We start from the raw sequence: 17,926 nt of genomic DNA on the forward strand, positions 1-17,926 counted from the left end.
ATTTGCTTTAAACAGATCCACTACTACACATACTGTACTAACACATATCATATAGTCATATCTTCATGGAATGCTACATACACAAGTTCATTTAGTACCATTCAGAATTTTTTTATTCATTACCTGACCAGAGGAAGACCTCTTCCCAAAACTCAATATGTACTCATTTCTAACTTCCTTCACTATCTATCTATATTAGAGAAGCTCACAAAAAAAAATAAAACATTATGCCAAGATTATTTGGTTGTAATAATGCTGAAGTTTCCTATATAGGTTCTACCCAGAAAAGCTCAAGAGATTCCATTTTCCAGACAATTTATTCTTATGATAAAGTACACATGACCCAGCACAGGCCCTTGACCAGGACAAGATGAAACCTTGCATTGCACTGTTCCCATTATGAAAAATAACCATATATTCTGGTTTTTTCGATTCCCTTATGGGGTTACAAATTCACAAAGAAGCTGTTTTTCTTTTCTTCCCAAAATCTCATTTTTCTAAAAGGAATTGTTGAAAAGCCTAGCCAAGACCAGGCAATTTAATTATAGTTTATTCATCAGGTCACCTCTGCACTGGCTCTTCTTCAACATACCACCTTGAGCACATATCCAATAACTCTTTTCATGGTTGTGTTTAACAGGAGTTAAACTTACAGATCTTTTACCTCAAAGGCCATCTTTGGAATTCCTGTAAAATAAGGTTCTACCAAATACAGCACCTTCTAGTTTTCTGGTATTGAGACCAATATAAGCAACAGTTACACAAGGAAGTCAGTTCTACATATACAATTAACAGGATCTGATCCTTGTACAGAAGTATAGTCAACTAAGATGAAGGTATAACCTTTGAAAGAGTCTCATTTACAGGGAGCAGTGTGGGCTATCATTTCACAGTGCTATTGAGAAAGGTTGCTCCATGTACATGCAATACAGACTTTTGGAATAGTTTGGCGTAAGGTTCTTCTTTTTTTCTTATTTTATTTTTTATTTTTTTTACTGTTAGTTTGGTTGTTTGTTGGTTTGGGACATTTTAATGTTTTAAGTGTTGAGCTTACTCTTCTCTTCTGCCCCATTCTCTCATATTTTCTCTGCTTGACCAAAAAAATTATAGCCCAAACACACTGAATGTTAGGGTATAAATAAAAAGGCATGAAACTAGATAATCATTACAATCACACACCACCAAAACATTCTTTGCGTAAGTTCTGATCTTTCTAGAAATGAGGATCGTTATTTTAAAATGTTTGAGGAGACTTATCAACAAGAAAATGGGGGAATGGGAATCAATTCTGACAATAAGTAAAGAAAAACATTAGGTTCCCACAAATACTTTTTAACCAGTTCATACAAATCATCCCAAAATAATTCTGGTATTTGATATTTTAAAAAACCCACAGAATTTTATTAATTTTCTGGTTGTTAGGTTGTTAGCTTGTTATAAAATAATTTGTCTTCCCTGTTTTTTATAGGTATTTCTATATTCCATTCCTTAATCTTGTCTAATTAAATGACAGGTGGAGAAAAGATAAAAACATGCTTACACGGCAAAAAAATCTAGAACCGTCTCCAGAGTTTGACTGCACCAACTGGGCCAGAGGAACAGAGGGAGAAGAATGGTATAAGTCTTCCTGCCTCGAAGAACAGTGAACACTCTGAGAAAAAGAACTGAGAAATTTAGCAGCTGAAGAAAGATAATCAATTCAGAAACACAACAATCTTACTAGATGAAAGAAACACTTGATTACTCATTATAACAGGGCTAGGAATTAGACCAAAAAAAAGTTACATCCTTCAGCAGAGTACCAGAATAAATTACGTTTCAGAAAAAGTACTGTAGGTGTGAACAAAACAGAAAACAGGAAAAAAACATTTCTTCATACTATGACTGCTAAAAAGAGCAGTGATCAAAAATTTTAAAAACCTATTCTTTTCTGTGTGCATATGGATACATAACATGCTCCTAACATCTCTAAAGAAATGGCACCGATAAAAATACTGCTGAAATACAAGACACCAACAGAAGCAGTTGGCAATGACTTAGTGAGCAACTACGTGGAAAAAGCACATACATGCATGGAAGTACTGAATTGCTTCAAAGTTCTGATTATTTTCTGTATCAAGCTATCAATTAATTTTTCTGATTCTTCTTTACAGAAAGAGATGTGAGTCTCACTGCACTCAGTCTATGGAGAAAATCCATAGACTTTTACGAGATCACACAAAACCTACTCATTATATTTGGCATGCACTAGGAAAAGATCCCATTCTCTCTGCCATCAACTCCATCTCTAGATAACGTTTACAACAGCTACAGTTACTAAATTATGAAAAAGTTGATGCAAAGGAATAAATGAAAAGCAGGAAATCCTTTGATATAAGACAAATGGAAAAACCCTCAAGTTCTGCCAAATTTAAGGGATTTGCAGAGTTCAAGACTGAAAGATCAGTGCTCCAAACAGGCATATGGAAGAAAAAAAGCAGAATGAGAGGTGGAAGGCTTATGTTATTAAGCTACTCTCTGAAGCCTTTAGAATGCATGAACTACATTCTACTAATTTTTGGAACAGAGCTCAAGTTTTCCTTTTTCTTGACCTTGCTTCAAGCTATGCTCCCTGCTCTAGTGAGGCATCAAAACATTAACCCACTCTGATATATGTTGCTGTAAAATTGTCCCAAACTCAGAGATTATTTTTCACTGGTCACATCCTAACAACACTCTCTGGAATACTGCTATTGGACTAAAGCTGCTAGTTTAAAAATCTAGGGATAGGTGAAACACTTCTGATTTAGTGACTTTTGACTTCAAGTATATGCTGCAGAACAGTAATAGTTTTCAGAAATATACCATTTCAAATATACTACAAAGGACTGATGTAGAATGAATGTTCAATTTTCAGCTTTTGCAAAATAACTGCCAGAAATATCCACATTAATTTTTCCCATCCAATGGAGCTTAGTAATTCAGATTCACCATACAGATCATTTTACATCAGAACACATTTTAAGAAATACATATTAGTTAACAGCAACAATTATTAATTGGAAAATGGAGATTCCGGGTATATGTAAATTAGTTTTCTGGAATATCTGGAGCACTAGGATACAACATTATAAAAGAATAAGAAAATATGTAGATCAGCAAACTGAAAAAAACTAGATGAATTGTTTGAATGGAACCAGTGGGAGAAAATTAGTGCAAGTATTCTATGAATTATTAATATGAATGTTCATTTAAAATAGAAATGGTTTAGTAACACAAAAATACAAAGATCATAAAATATTTTTAGCAAAATAATTTAAGAACCTATTCTAATAGTATTGCTACACTAGAAGAAGTTTTATTCCATTTATTCTTTATTCCAGAAAGCATTAGTTGTCATACTGCTGCTAACAGTGGCCCATCACAGCACACATGTACTTGTTTTTGTAAATATTCTGGCCCCTGTCCACAAGATCTTGTACCCACAAAAAGGTGAGCAATACAGCTGACATTCCAGAGCCTTCTTTATCACTATGATTAATGAACTGTTTTACAATGCTCTGTGGGATGCTAATCACAGCATTCAGGAAATTATGAAGACTCAAGAGTCCATTTCCCACAACTTCATTAGTGGGAAACATTCATTTTAGTGTCCCCTTTATAAAATACATGTGGCTCATCACACCAGTTTTCACTCAGCCACTCTCCAGAAGATACATGCATTCTTCTCAGAGGAGTATTATGAACATGTAACAATAGCACACATAATTTTTCCATATTTGTTTGACTTCAGCAACTACCAAAACACATCAAAATGAAGACAAGATAATCAAGAAGAAAGGATGCATGACACAGATGGTGCACAAAAACCATCAACTGCTGCAAGCATTCACTGACCACCTGCACAGCGCTGAGTGGTGCTTTCGGGTCTGTGAGAAAAGCAACCAGTTGTAAGTTCCTTCACTCTTATAGTACAATCAGCAATCTCCTTGCACCCTTCAGACTATGTTCATGCCAAACACAACTGCACACGACATTGACACCACAATCAAAGTCATTTGACAATGGTGCAAAATGGAAAGATTGCCCTCCAGAAGTTTGCAATTCCAGACTACTGTCCAGGGAAATATAAAGTAAATAGCTATTATCACACATTTAGAGCCATTAAAAACATTACATTTGCCCAGCACTGCAACTGTAACATGCAGGAAAAAGAACATTTCAAGACAATGGAATTTCTACGCTGTGGTGAATCAAGAGAAGAGAGACATACAATAGTTCTGCCTTCCTAAGCCGACCTTAAACATAGAAGCACCAAAACAATACCATGAATATTAATATGGTTGGGAAGGAAAGTGCAAAAAGCAGTCTTTTAAAAATAGAACTTTGTGAAAACATTAGCATATTTCACAGAAAGGCACATGTTCAGTGGCAGGATTGCAAAACCAACATTCATTCAGAAGGATTCTACCCTTAGCTCAACCATCTAAAAAGGAGAAAGGAATAATACAATTACCGCATAAGAAGACGCAACATGATGCCTGAATATGCATTTGGCTGGCAGAAAAGGAGCCGGTAATGCCTTGAGAGAAGGATGGATTCCACTTAAATTCCTGTTACTGCTACACATTGTATTTTACATAGTACTTGTGACAAAAATGTTACCAGTAATATGCTGACTTGGCTAAGGGCATATTAATACCCTGCCGGTGGAGGGGAATATGGCATCGGGAACTGGACTGGGATTCCTCCGAAGCAGTCTGTAATACATTTGTTTCCTGACCCATAACATGAGGTCTCATTCTATCTACAAGGCCATTCTTTCCATCTAATGTGAATACTCTACTATACTGTCTTGTTGCACTCTGATACATCATGACTACCATCTTTGCTTTGTGATCCAATGATCACAAACCTTCTCATATTTCTTGCATCAGAACCACACATGTTCCCCAAGACAATGCACATCTTTTACTAAAACCATCCATGAGATTCAAACACATTATATGAGAGAATGAGAGAGAACAAATGTTTCCCAGATAAATTGCTCAACTGCTTAGTTACCAAACGCGTCTGTTTTCAGCACTCACCAATGTCTTTTCATATAGGATTGAAGTACGAATCTTCAAGACTTCTCATGTAACACTTCAACAGAACAAGCTTCTTAAATCTCTGAACTGAGGTACACTTTCCCAGAACCTGAATTTTTACAGCTCTCTTCTAGATCTCTTAAGACTACTTCTGACTAGTCTTAGGAATCCCAAACTAGCCATAATATACTCACCACAGCCCATTAATATTGCATACAGCGGTTAGTACCACCTCCCCTACATGCCTTCTACTGGTTGTGTTATTCAAAACCTTTGTCTCTAACCTGCAAGTGCAATCTACAGTATTGGTCTCTAGACCTGGGACCACACATTTGGCTCTATCCAAATACTTTCAAGTTTAACTTGCCAAGCAATTCAACAGTTAGTGATCTCTTTCTATCAAACTTAGACATTTATTAGGAGCAATGTATTCTTCCCAAGAGCTAAAGTCAATGACCAAGAACCTCCTGCCATGTAGCAATGAGGGCACCTTCCTTATGGTTTGAAAGTTCACTCCTTACTGACAGGTTTTTGGATTCATTAACCAATTTTAATACAGTTAATATGAGTTACGACAAATATGCTTAGGCAAAATCAATCTGATTAAAAGACAGTATCATTATGATCAGTTCCAAGTGAATCACCCTATAATTAACCTCTGTCTTGATTAGGTTTTTTTTCCCACATACTGGCAAGCGTCTAATTTTTCTAATTCCCTTTAGACTTGGCTTATTTCAACATTTAAGAACAACAGAAGTAACAAAGAAACCCCACCAAGAATAAGTGCAAAAACAATTAAAGGAAGATTTTCCTATGCTAACAGGATCTGCCAGTTTCAGAAGTGTTTATTGGCCACTATTTAACACAATCCAAACAATAAAGAAGTACTGAGTTATCAGTGTAGTATAATTACATCATTTAACAAAGAGCAAAGCCAAAACAACCACACAATATTTCTGTACTGTAGATGTTGCCTCGACATTTATCCATCTTATTCTTCTCTCCATGACAACTACAATTTCTTTCAATCAGCAGCAAAAAGCATGCAAGACTATCACCCCATCTACCATTTCATCTAAAAATAATATTAAATTAAAATTCATAATTCACAGATACATTTATCATGCCTATACTCTTTCTCTGTATTTCATACTAAAAACAAAATGAAAAAAACACCTGTGATGTACATCTTTACCTATTTAACTGAAGGAACTTGTGAAGCAGGAAACTTCTTGCCTGGCTATTTCCTCTGATCTTGTCCCCTTAAACAATTTGTCAATGCAAAAGTTTAGTTTAGTGTAACCGTCTAATCCTAGACATTTTAAAAGGTATAGACTACCAGGGGTACTTGAAATTTGACTTTTCGGGCACTGTAAAAGTAATACTGATTTAGAGCCAAATAATATCCACCAGGTTATCATGTCTAGTTTTTTTCAAATTTTCAGTCAATGTTTTAGATTTGGACTATTTAAGTCTAAACTTAGATGCATTCGAGATAAAAAGTTACTTCATCCATTGGAAGAAGTATTTAAGTGAAGAAAATTTTGAAATAAAAACCACTGCAATATGCAAAAAGAGATCCTATGCTGCTTCTCAGCATCTTTTGCAAAAAGCTGCTTTCCCTATGCTTCATTCACAAAAGAGATAGACAATTAAGGGGGAAAAAAACAAAACCAACCAAAAAAACCCAAAACATAAAAAAACCCACCAACCAAACCAAGCCACCAAGCATCTAGAAACTAGACATTATATCATAACATGTAATAAGGTTATCACAAGGTTATTAAATCACTCCTGTCATCTAAGAGGAGATCACACGTACTCGTATGTGTCAGACTACATTTTATGAACTTCCAAAGACAAACACATGCTCTTCCCACTTCGTTGCAGTGCTTCACAAGCCTCAATGCATTAATCTCTGCAGGTAAAAAATGTACGCTCCTTAATCAGCCTCTTCTTATTCCTACGTCTCCTCACAGGTCTTGGATTGGCTGTTATATGTCAATACTATTTTCTTCTGGACTCTCCAATTCAGCAAGATAATTTTGATTTGTTTGCATGTATTACGTGCATGGTTCCAAACCGGACACAATGACCTAGTTGACTCCATTTCTAGGTTGTGCAGAGAGATTTACATCAGTTTTACAGCATTGAATGACAGCACTTTCATTCACTCATCCTGGTGTGATGTTCCATTTTCAGAACTGCTTTTTGTGCGTGATACTCTTGATTTAAGGTCAGCTCTTAACCCTCAATCTCTTTCTTCAGAACTCTCAGCCATTCCTTATCCTGTACTTGCCTGTTTTCTGTTCCTTTAATTTAAAAGCAGTATTTTAAGTTTGCCCTTAATGGCTTGAATCCCATTTTTCCCTGATCATTCTAATTTCTTGCTTCATGTTAAATTCTCCTCCCATCTTCCAACCTCTCTGCAGTGTCTCAGCCTGGTTTCATTTTTCACTGCAGTAAACGTGTGTCAATGGAGCCATTAGCATCCTCTTTTCTTGAAAAGAAAGACATAAAAGACTGTTGTTTGTGCTGCTGCATCAGAACTGACTTATCTAGAACACACTTTTAATAAAGAATATAGTTCAGAGAGACAGAGGAGCAAGAAGCAATCTTTCAAAGAAGAATCCAAGCTAAATGCCTACCAAGATAGAAGAGCAGACTGAAACTGAATGTTAGGACAAGAAACAGACTTTGCTGATCCTCAGGCAAGGGGGAAAGTAGCAAGTAAGATCATAGATACTCCAGAATCACAAAGGGACAGTCCTGATAAAATGGAAGGGCTAAATCAGCAATATAACCTTCTGAAAAGGTATTTTCCATCAGGATTCATACGCTGATCTATTTAGATATGCAGGAACAGAGAATATCTATCTGAGATTTCAGGTGCCCTTACAATAAATAAAACTCAAGATATACAGGCCTTTTCCAGAGATTAGTTTATCTTGAAAAGCTTATCATGGATTAATCTAACTTACAGAATATCCAAGAAAGGATAAGAAAGTGTTTTAGAATGCAATAAAAAATGTCTATTTGATCTTTCTTTCTTAACAAACTACAGAACAGCAGTTCAAAAATGGAATGGATTAGACTAAGTGTGAAATATGATTTGGGAAAAAGAACCATGGAAACATTTTTATATGTGAAAAAAAATCAGGAAAAAATATTAAATACGTATATGGATGAAATACAGTTTTCCCAAGCCAGACTATGATAGCAGAAAATAATTCCAAATGCAGCTTGTTACAAAATCTGACTGGAAGCAGGAATCCAACACAATCCATAGATTGCATAATCAAGTAATATGGGAAAGATATCACCTTCACTCTAGTGCTCCATTACTTGTCTCAATCCACCAGCACTACCTAGATTTTACCTAGACCCTAAGATCAAATCAGCTTTCTTCCACTGCTCAATCTCCCTCAGTAGCTGAGCAATGCATATACCAAACCAGGGGCTTAACTACAGCTCCAAGCACTGCAGTTTATAGACCTGTACAAATCCTTTTAATTACCCTCCCACACAAACTAAACAGAAAAGGCAACCACTGTGCCTTGTTCTTACTAAAGGAAGGAAAGCAACTCTGCTAAAGACAGTGACACCATCACCACAGCTTCCGGACAAATCAAGTTAGTGCGAACACGGAACAACAGAAGTATAAAAGTAAGTAATTACACATGCATGCCTGCATGCAGGCTCTCACAAAGAAACAAATTTTAATTTACAAAACTGCAAATCAAGATACAAATTGTTGTATTACATAACATCATGTACAAGGGACCAGCCAATTCTGACTAGAAGTGAGGTTTTGAGAAGTCATGGAAATTCTTCTACCTTTCATTCATTTTCAGAGCCTGGAGCACACAGATACTACACATGGGGCTGGAGAGTTGGAGGGTGGGGTGTGGGGAAGACTATTACAGATTTCCTAGTCACCGGCTAAGATTTTTTCCCTCTGAATCATTGTTTCTATTCCATACCAATAAACTATTCCTACCAACTGCAATGTCTAGGAGGAATCTGGCAAGATTAGCTAATTCTAGTCTAAAGCTTCCACAGAAGCCTGCTCTTCTCCAGAGTCAAATCATGTATTCCCAGCCTAACAACTTCAAGAGAGCATTACTGCAAACTGCTGGCCAAATCCACTGACTGGCAGCTGCCTAAAGGGATGGATTACACTCCCACACTATTTGCTCCTGCCTGCAGAGTCTCTCTGCTTCCTCTGTACAGAAGAAGTTGGACGCTTCTTTGAACAGTTGTCTGAGCTGATCCAACCCAAAAGCCAAGAAAAAAACTAGCCACCTTTTCTCTGGATTTGTGAGACAAATCAGTTAACTCATTTCAGTAGGACTGAAAGTGGGAAGAAAGCTGGGTGCAGGAAATGGAAACAAGTCCTCTCACCAGCAGGAAGCACTTACAACAGCTAACCCAGTTTCAAGACAACTACTTGGACACCAGACGCTTGGAAAGCTATAACCATATTCTTTGTTCTGTCCTGGCCAGAAGGTCCCCAGAACATTATTTGAAATCCCACTTTTCTTTTTTTTTTTTTTTTAAATAAACCATTCATTAAACTCTTACAATAACACAGTACTTCTAGAGTTATAAGTGCACAAATAAATCAAAATAATTGAGAGCACTTTAGATGTCACCAGCTTGAAAACCAGTAGTGAAGTTGGGTGAACTGTAAAAGCGTCTAATCTGCAACAAATTTGCTTGAACTCTTAATCTAATTTGTTCAATTGTGAAAGCTTAAGAAATTTTCATAACTTTCTTATCATAATTAAGAATAGCGATCATAACAGTCTTTTCTACAGTTGCATCAAAAAAAGAATAATGTCATAATGTGCTTGGTTTCCAAGTTCACACCCAAATTCATGCTTCAGTGAAGTTCACTTCATTCTTTAAGCAGCTTCTCAAAATGAAGAGTTACCTTTCTGCTAAGTTTTATTTAAATAAAAAAAAAGTGTCCTCAAACATGACTACTATGGTACTTGCCCAGACCTTCAAAAGCATAAGAATCTGAAGTGTTCACTAGCACTGGATCTGGCATACCCCAGAGCACACAATACTTTCCACCCACAACAGCTTAATTTGCTTATAACTCTTGAAAAACTTCATGGAGCAGGGCCTGTGGCCAGCCTCTGCAAAAGTACAGCTTATCTCTGAGAAACACATGTAATACCTGCAGATGGAAAGGGTCCAGAAATACTGCCAAAGACATACAGGATTTTGTTCGTAAGACAGAGGATACATAATGAACCTACCAAAGAATTTCTCTTTTTAGAGGTGAGAGGCAAAGAGTTATGGGAGAGAAATAGGTGTAAGGAGAAATGAAAGGTGAAATGGGTGTCTGATTGACCCAATTTTGTCAGTGGTCTGACACAAAAGTGAGGCACTTGACCTCTCTTTTGCAAAGTTTCCTTTTTTCAGCTGACAAAGACTTATCAATAGAAGAGCAGTTTTCAGTTGTGAAGGCAACGTCACAAAGAACGAGAAGTACTTACTTACAAGCAATAATTATTGTTCAAATTAATACTTTTGGGGATTCTTCTTCCTCACTTTCATTTTGAAGCATAGGTAATTCTCTGAAAGTAGAAGAGGAAAATATCATCAGTTTTTATCACAGAATCATTTAGGTTAGAAAAAACCTTTAAGATCATGAAGTCCAGCCATAAACCTACCACTGCCAAGCCCACCACTAAACCATGTCCTTAAGTGCCACATCTACTTATCTTTTAAATTCACCTGGGAAATGGAGGCTCAACACCTTCCCTGGGCAGCCTGTTAAGAACGCTTGACAACTCTTTCAGTGAAGAAACAACTGTTTTAAACAAAACCTTTGTTTGGGGTTATCAAGGCATGGAGTTACTACATAATTTCCTAACAGTTGTCTCACTGATTCAGAATGGCAGCACACCACTGAACTAAACGTTGATTCCTGGCCACTTAAGAGAAAAGCATTCAAATATGCACTATCAGACTCTGAAACAGCAATAAACTGGTTGTTGAAAAAGCTTATTTGTGAACCTCACTTCAAGGAAAGGAATGAAAGCAGGAAAAAAAAAAAAACAGGAAACCAATTAAAGCAACAATAGTGCCAGGAATAGGAACGAAGGGAAAAAAATGATAAATGCTTCAGATAACTGACTTTTACTGCAATGAGAATTCTGCCAAATTAGTCTTATTTTTGAATGAAAATTAAGTGATTTTCTATTTCAAAGAGAAGCTAAAGCAGCTGTACTTTCAATGAACAAGGTGAACTGGCAACTCTAAACCTCTCAAAAGCAGCAACAGTGATAAAAAAAAAATCTGAATTCTGTGTTTTCCTATTCATATAATAAATTATTTAAAGTAATCAGCACCTACAAAGTCAGAGCCCATGAACTTCCAAAAATGGAATGCCTGAGGGAAACAGGGAGATAGCCTATTTTCACTTCTATTTGAGATTGATGGGTATACTTTGGCTAAGGTGGCACTCAATGAAAAGGTTATAGCTTTTGCTGTGATAAAAGTATCTCAGAAATTCAAACCAAAAAATACAACACGGTTACTCCGTGTATAAAAAGTAAAAGCAGAAAAAATAAACTCATTCTTTTATTGTAGCTCTCATCAAATCAGTTACACTGCCTGCTTCACAAAAATGGAGAGGTGAAACCTTCAGCTGAAGGTGACTCAAGAAGCCCAGCAGAACAAAATACAGAGCCCACATGTTCCAAGAGGAAGCCCTACATGGAATCCATTAGAGTATGGTCTAGAATGATGGTTACTCTTAATTTTGTATGAAGCATTATGATGTTTCTTCTTAAAAGTTCGTATTCCCAAACTCATTAACAAGTGGAAGGTAGCACATTAGGTGAGCCATACGTATGGAAAAAAAAAATTTAGACAGATTGGCTCATGGTAAATATGAAGTGGAAACATTTACACTTCATATAATGAAAAGAACTATCACTAAATTTACAAGCTGATTTATTTGTAAGCAACAGAATTGCAAGCAGTACCAAAAAGCCTTCCAGTCCTACCAGGCTGGGCAAATCACCATGCCCTAGAGAAAACTACTACTAAGAGCACAGAAATAAAGCTCTCAGGGTTTTTTCCCACAGTTCCATAAAAAGAACAGACAGTCACTTTACATAAATTATGATTATCTTAAAACAGTCAGCCTACTCTGAAACATTCAAAACTACCAAAAAGTTTCATTTTTACAGCCTAGTATTGCTAATAAATCCCTGAAATTTGAATACTATTTATAATGTGAAAACTGAAAGTATTTAAAAAAATCTTTGCACTTGTGTTTTCAATCACCTCAAGACTATTCACAAATATCACTAATTAGACAGTGCTTCCTTCCAGATGAATTTGCGCTCTTACAGAGATCTTTTTGGAAATATAGGTCATGAAGTGACCGTACAGATAGGAAATTTTAGTTATATGTTTAATTCTGACTTTTAATTGCTGGGTGTACATAGACTAGTCACCACCTTTTTTCTTTTAAATTATCTATTTATATAAAAAAAAAAATTCTTATAAAGGATTCAATAACATCTGCAGTGTTCAATCCAGTCTCCTGCATTACAAGACCCCAACCAAAACCGAGTCCAAAACGTTTCATCAATATTTTTCATGTAATTTAAGTTGAACTTTAAAAAGACATGAAATCTGAAAGCACCACACTTTAAGTGCCTGCAACTACAGAAGTGTTAGATGAAAATACCTAGATCACCTTAGGAATACAGAGGGTTGCAGCAAGGAGGAAGAAAAAATGGAAACACTTCTCCCATCCCTTCTGCATTTGACTAGGGCAAACTGATTTAACTCTGAACACAGACATTAGACCTATATGCCAGGCCAGGACTACTGTCCCAATACCACAGGACAAATCACACATATCACTCAAAATCCCACCTTTAGAGAATGGCAAATTGTCTCTGCTTCAGAAGATGATAAACTATGCACCAAGAAGACAAAAAATAAAAACAATAAATATTCCCTTTGGATATGCTCAGGATACCAGTGGCAGCTCCAAGGAACAGAATTTGTAAAGCTGAAAACTTTATGACAAATAACAATCAAATATCTTCTTGTCTGCTCTACCCTCTTTCTCAGAGATTTCTATTATTCTAATATCAAGAAATCTCAAATGTTCATTTTTAATTTCTGAGTCCAGGAGCAACCTTATCATCTTAAACCGTATTCTTACATAAATATATAAAACATCATCTTGAACCATTGAGTTTCTTTCTCTCCGTTACTGAGTAGACCTCATCCTCTGATTTTCAAAAAAGATTTGTTCTTAAGTTTATGCCTCAGATTTATTTATTTTCAGATGTTTCTCTCCCATATATGCCCTCACACCCAATAAAGACTATTGTTATTTCTTCCTAGGTCTTACTCGCCAAATTCTTTCTTTCCCGTTTAAGAAGGCAAGTCCAGCTTAACCACACTACCAGTTCTTTCTTACCCAAATGACTTGCTCTTTTCTGAGTGTGACTGTGATCAGAGCTAATGCCAATCTAAATGTAAATCGATGAATGCTTTATTGGCTGGTCCTAACAATCTGTTTTTAAAAGCTAGAAATGAGCTGGTGTGGTTTGGAATCATGTTACTCCCATGAAGTCACATCATCTGAGAAGGAAGCAGATCTGGAGTTGGGTCATACAACAGCAATCTACCTCTGATCACCAGTCTGCTTACATCAGGAGTTCTCATCAGTGCTCAAGGATGTGAATTTGCAATCTTTTTTTTTTTTTTTTTTTATTATTTATTAAACATCTTCTATTACTCCAAAGACATAAATCTACTACTAAGTGTGATAGTCCTACCTTCTCTAGTACAAGCAAGTTCTGAAGCATACAGACCAGCTTTTTAGTAAAGTCGCCCGCATATTCCGCTGCTGGCTCTACAGTTTCAAGAGCTGGCAGAGAAGTGACTGAACCTGTGCCAGGGAGAACATTGCATGAAAAAAATCCATTTTAAACAACAAAACCACTTGCAACAAACAACAGAATCAGTCAATTGGTAAAGAAAAAAACAAAAAATTATTCCTTCTGTAAGCCCAAGTGAGGCTCAGAACATGATTTTTCCAGTTTTAAGAGATAATGTATGTTTCTGATGGAGAAGTAGGTATATAACTGAAAAACTGAACTTCATTTCTCTTATACCCATCAATCCATCTGTCTGGTAGCACTGTTACTTGCTGGCACTAAGCAAATTTCCTTAAACAAATATGGAAAGAAAAAACATCCCACGGAGACAGAAGGAAGGCTAATCTTTTTACTGTATATATTTAAAAAAATCATATAGGGTCTTTTATACACATTATATAATGGTGTGGGGTTCAGTTTTGTTCCATTTTTTTCTTCAGATTCCTTACTGCTAAGAGCTAAAAAAGCTGGCATATGCAAGGTACAAAGTCAAATCATCAAACTTCTACTGCACAGAAAAGAAGCTCCCGGGAATTATCTGTTTTGCAGAGAAGTGCACAGGATGCCTTCCGCAGTTCAATTTTGTAGAGGAGGTTCCCTTTCAAACAAGCTTTGATTATCACTGGTCTGAGAAGGACATACAGTTGGTCAATGAAATTCCATTTTCAGTCAAGCCAGATCTGGGACCATTATTCCTCAATATTCATCAAAATAAGCATAAAAGACAAAGATCTTCCTGCACTTGTTTTTCTTTGTCACATATAGTACTTGGCCACTTTGACCTTGTTCTAAGAGTACACCATTTTTAACAGCACAAATAACAATTAGGAACAAAATTCAGTATCAATAAGCAAGTATCCTTTACAGAAGAAAATGTAAAATAGTTGCTTAAGGTACAAAGTCCCTTCATAATACTGAAATTTTCACACATAATGGTTTCTCAAGGCACAAACTCAGAACACTCTACAAAACTGATGCAGTATACAGAACAGTACACAATCCACTGCCTTCTTTCATGGACATATTAAAGGGCTAAATGAAGAATTAAGTTATAAAATAACATCCTGAATATAAACACAGTTTTAACCTATCCACTTGCCAGGAGGTAGGTGACTCAAAAGGTAATAAACCTACGTGACACTGCATAGTTCTCAAGTTCTTTCCTGCTTCTCTCCTTCAAGACACACTGTCCCAACCACTTGACTCACTTTTCCCTTTTATTTACATGGCCCTAGGTGACCCATCCCCTTATTCCTGGAAGACACATCACTGCTGTTCAGTGTCTGCAGCCCTACATTTTTCACTGTACAAAGTTTCATGTATGCTAGAGTGGCATTGCTAATACAGTGTACTGTTACATGTGTAGCAAATTTGGGGAAAATTTGGAAAAACACTTCAAGCACTGGACCTCTTTTAGTTCTCTCAAACCCAGGAAAACATATGCTTCTTTTCCCCAGAGTTCCACTTTTTCTCAGCCATGTGAAGTGCCATCTGTGCTTCCCAGCCTGGCAGGCTAAAACTCTGCTGTCATTCAAATCATCAGTGAGCAAATTAAAGCAAAGACTGTCCTCTTTAATAAAATAACAAGACTTACAAATGGCAACCTAGATCACAGCTCCAAAGGAATGAGTGGCAAGTGTGGGCAGCTAAAGGGTCACAGGGAGGAGAAGGTGGCAAACAGTGGAGTATCTTCTGAGCTTCCTTGTAAACTTCTGCTTTACTTCTCAGTAAACTAGCACAAGAACTATGAGAATAAAAACAAGGGTAGCTGGGAATCTCAGAAAGTAAACAAATATATAACTCAACTGCCACAACACATTTAGTGAGATACTCCATCCTGTTAGAAGGCCTACTTGGCTCAGGGAGGACAGATATATAGGCTGGAGCAGGAAATCTTGTCTTGAATATCTTAAGATTAGTATATCTGTTCTGAAATACAGAATGCAACAGAAGCCAAACACTCCACATAACGTTAGAATGGGGAAGTTACAGTGAGTAGGAAAATGCAGACCTCCTATAAATTACCAAACCAGAAAATTTAAGTGGATGAGGGAGTTGGAGGAACTGTTGAGATTATTTTTTGTTGTTGTTGGGTATGGTTTGGTTTTTTTTTCCCCAGACAGCTGGCAGGATCATTCAAAGCATAAGATTTAATATTAATGATTCACGGAGTAGGCCTCTTAGGAAGCAATAAAACTGAGTTAACCTCTAGTTGGAAACTGGCTTGACTGTTGCCTTTACAAAAGTTACACCTATGTATTAATGACTAAAACGTTCCCAGACACTGAAATGCAAATCATCATGTAAGAACAAGTCCTGAAATACTTTTGATAAAGGCCAACTGCACTCTCCCAACCTCTGGGAACAATCTGAGGGTTATCACATGGCTGGGAAAACTTCCAACAGTACGGCACACACAGCTACCTGTTTTAAGGCTGAAAGATTAACAGAAAGGACAAATCTCAATCTGTGCCAGCTGTCCTCACTAACAATGGTCAACTTTATTAGTGATGATGTAGTCAAAAGGGATTTGAAATCAAACCAGCTTAAAGAAACTAAAATTAAGTGCAGATTAAGTCTGGAAAAGTACATTAAAAAAAAAAAAAAAAGAAGAGGAGGAGAAAGTATTAACCATCTTTAGAAATTTAACCAAAAGAATGAGAAAATTTAAAGGAAAGATAATCACACAGAAAGAACACTCTTTGTAGACACAGGCTAATGAATGAAAAGACTGGAATAAAAGCTGACAGGAAAGCCCAATTAAGAATGTTGTTAAGTGATAATACAGTCAACATACAGAAGAAATAACAATCTACAAGCCGAAATGCTGGTAAAACCCATTCATTTAAAATCAGGTCAAAAGACAAAATAAAAAAAACCCCAAACCTGGGTTTGAATTTGAGGAAGGAAATTGTTCATGCAGTACAGCCTCATGATTATTTGTTACCAGTTGCAGTAATTAGCTCAAAGGAGAAAGTCTACTCTACCAAAAGACAAGACTATGAACAATGTTTGACAGTCCCAGAAAAAAAAAAAATCAGCAAGCTTCATAGAAGAATAAAGACAGTACCATACATGTCACTGAAAAACAACTGTGATGTTGAAAACACCACACAAAGGAACATGGCTGTAATCCAATAAAAAAAAAACCTTACTTGTTTCTAGTTCATATTTATATAAAAAAGCTAGACAGCCTTGCTATTAATTTTGTGGGATCATTTTAAACTGTGGTATTTAATTCATCCTATCAAAGTTCTGACATAAAGCAGGTAAATTTTTTAAAAATTAAGAAATATACAGCTTACTATCCACTGCAAATACGAGCTACCCCTACAAATACCATTACTCAAGTCATTTACAGTCAGAGAAATTTACATGGAAAGAGATGCGAACACACACAAGAAATACCAACACCGACAGAATTATTAAAAATCTTCTACGTATTAATTGAAACAATTCATTTCGTAAATGAAAGAAACCACATTTTCTGTTGTGCCTTAGATGCCTCACCCCTTTCTTCATTTTTTTCTTCCTTCTGAAAAAGATAAGTTCTTCAAACCTACCCACAGTGAGCACATGGCTCGATTTTGCTAGAGAAATTATAGTAGGAATTCATACATAATTTCATCTTTTCTTTCAAGCTTTTCAAACAAGAACCAAATAAAAATCATAGCACTTTATTCCAAAGTCTGTCATTGATCAGCTTGAGTGACTCTGCTTTCATTAACTGACTGGTCAAGTAGCAGTGCATTAACAAGACTGTGGTCAACCTCACTGCTGTGACTCAGAACCATACCAGCAGCTGTGCAGATTTCAAAGATAGTATCAATTCTGTACTGCTGCCATTGCTCCTCTGTGGGAAGGCAAAGAACAGATGCAAGCAGCATACAACAACCAGGAAGCTGAGAAAAAAAGGAACAAAATGCT

At 36.4% G+C, this 17,926-nt stretch overlaps 1 protein-coding gene across 4 annotated transcripts in view; it reads right to left on the reverse strand.

Annotated features, from left to right (window-relative positions):
- The window catches only part of FUT8 (fucosyltransferase 8), a 90,154-nt gene extending 73,582 nt beyond the window's left edge, over positions 1–16,572 (reverse strand). Inside the window, exons 1-2 of one of the 4 annotated variants that reach the window (XM_017742074.1) lie at positions 13,898–16,572; positions 10,584–10,660 (exon numbers count right to left, since the gene is read on the reverse strand). The gene's annotated coding sequence lies outside the window, so the exon portion shown is untranslated. Of the gene's footprint in view, positions 1–10,579; positions 12,571–13,897 lie in introns of those variants that run through there. The other 3 variants (XM_017742076.1, XM_017742077.1, XM_017742075.1) reach the window with 3 other exon arrangements.
- Positions 16,573–17,926: the final 1,354 nt, after the last annotated feature.

This window comes from Corvus brachyrhynchos, unplaced genomic scaffold (genome assembly GCF_000691975.1).
Source record: "Corvus brachyrhynchos isolate BGI_N302 unplaced genomic scaffold, ASM69197v1 scaffold115, whole genome shotgun sequence".
Classification (NCBI taxonomy): domain Eukaryota; kingdom Metazoa; phylum Chordata; class Aves; order Passeriformes; family Corvidae; genus Corvus; species Corvus brachyrhynchos.